The following is a 1,940-nucleotide window of genomic DNA, read 5'->3' on the forward strand; positions in this document are numbered from 1 at the left end:
TAACCGACGCCAACTCTGCAGGGTCTTTACGTAGCGAGTGCAAGACAAGTACTACTCCCTGGTCAAGCCTCTAATGATTAGCAGAACAAAGTGAAACCTACGCACGCATAACTCATCAATTACACTTAACCTCAAGTAAGTGAAACAGAATATGCAGAAGAGAACTAGTAACACTCACCGAAGTTGGAAGGAAATAGTATTTCCCTTCGGTCATGTTGTCAAGGTAAAGCAGTTAGCAAGTTATTCTCTCTATCCTTGGGATTATTACATATGTTATGTGCATTTACGGTATCTGGGTTAATGAACCCAATGTCATATATTTGTCCTCTTTTGCATTCGAGGATCTTCAATCTGCATAATATAGCAAGGATAGTTACACATGCAATAATGAAGGAGATGAGCTAGAGACTTAATTACAGCAATAATACTTACAGACAATAGGAACTGGCGATCATTTTCTCAAGGGCGTCTTGATCGTATAATTGAAATAATTCGTCAAATTGAACAAACAACGACCTTTTTTCATTGTAAAAGTGTTCATATTTAAATCCCATGTAGATACTGTTGGTTGAATCAATGTAAGCTTTCAAGTACCAATCATGCAGTCTTCGCATCATCGTTGACATATAAATGTTTGCGTTTTTACTATATTCAAAAAAAAATCTCTCGTGTTGCTTCTGACGTGTCTCTACAAAAGTCTCTCACGAAGCAAAAATTGTTAAGATTTATTACACTAATCTAATTAGGGAATCTACTTTTCCCAACCGGCGGGCGACTCTGTCCTCAACCGACGCCTCTCCCGCTCGTTCTGAAATCGGCGTCTCTTCACAGAGCGTCACGTCTGTCCGGGCGATATATAATCGCTGTAAACAGTAACGAATGATCAAGGAATCAGTTTTTCCTAAACACGTTATCAGCACTTGCGCAACCAGAGAGAAGAAAGAGAACAGAGAAGGAGAGAAGGGAAGGAGAACTCGCCGCCGGTGAGATGCCAGGCATCGTCTCCTTTTTCCTTCGCCTCATCCGTGAGGATGGTCGCCGCTACCGCCTCATAGCCCGTCGCCGCCATGGAGTAGGTGGACTCCGACGCTTCCGTCGCAGGATGCAAGCCATCCGCCGCTTCGGCCGGGATGCCGCTGGACGCGGTTACCATGGCACTAGAAGGGGTTCACGTGGAGGTTACTACGCCTCTAGAAGCGGCCTCCACGCCGCCGAATGCGCCCACCGCGGTACTCCTCGCGCCCGTGGCCCTATGCCGATGGGGTTCGACCCCTGGCTAGTGGCCGGCCCGAGCGCCCCTGCGGTGCACGGGGCTGCAGCTGCGCCTGCCCCGCCCCCCGGATCCCCTCCTCCACCACCTCCTCCACCGACGGCTTGGATGGCGACGCCGACGCCCACGCCGGCCGCCGAGACCGTCGACCCGAGCCGTGGCCCTCCTGGCTACGTGCCCGTCCTGATGCGTGCCTTTGCGGATGAGGCGGCCGCGCTCGGCTTCGTCTCTGCTCCCACCGGCGCATCTGGCGTCATCCACCTCGGAGTAGGGATGGAAGGCGCCGACGCCTCAGCCCCGCCACAGCAGGACATGGTCACGGGCTCGAACGGTATCGCGGAGCGACGCTTCGGCGGCCTCTTCGGGCGTGCCGTGGCCAGCCTCGACCGCCGTCCTGGTCGCCACCCCGGCTCGTGGGCTCCGGCGAGCTTTGGATTCGTCGTCGACCCGCCTCAGGCTGGTCGCCGTGTCCCCGCTGACGTGGTCGTCGTCTCTTGAGAGGAGGGGGCCGCTTCGTTCGCGTCAGGCCGATGATGGTGTGCAAGCGCTGGGGGAGTGTAGCGGCTTGGTTTCTGTCAGCCGCGCTGTGAAGGAGGTGGAGATTGAGAGGTGGTCTGGTGGCTGGCGTCTTGCGGGTCATGGTCTTATCCACAACCGCTCCAGCCTTAGA

At 54.0% G+C, this 1,940-nt stretch overlaps 1 pseudogene; it reads right to left on the bottom strand.

Moving 5' to 3' along the window:
* Positions 1–651: 651 nt before the first annotated feature.
* On the bottom strand, positions 652–1,428 carry LOC123450903 (annotated as a pseudogene).
* Between the last annotated feature and the right edge of the window lie 512 nt (positions 1,429–1,940).

This window comes from Hordeum vulgare, chromosome 4H, assembly GCF_904849725.1.
Source record: "Hordeum vulgare subsp. vulgare chromosome 4H, MorexV3_pseudomolecules_assembly, whole genome shotgun sequence".
In the NCBI taxonomy this organism is placed as follows: Eukaryota; Viridiplantae; Streptophyta; class Magnoliopsida; order Poales; family Poaceae; genus Hordeum; species Hordeum vulgare.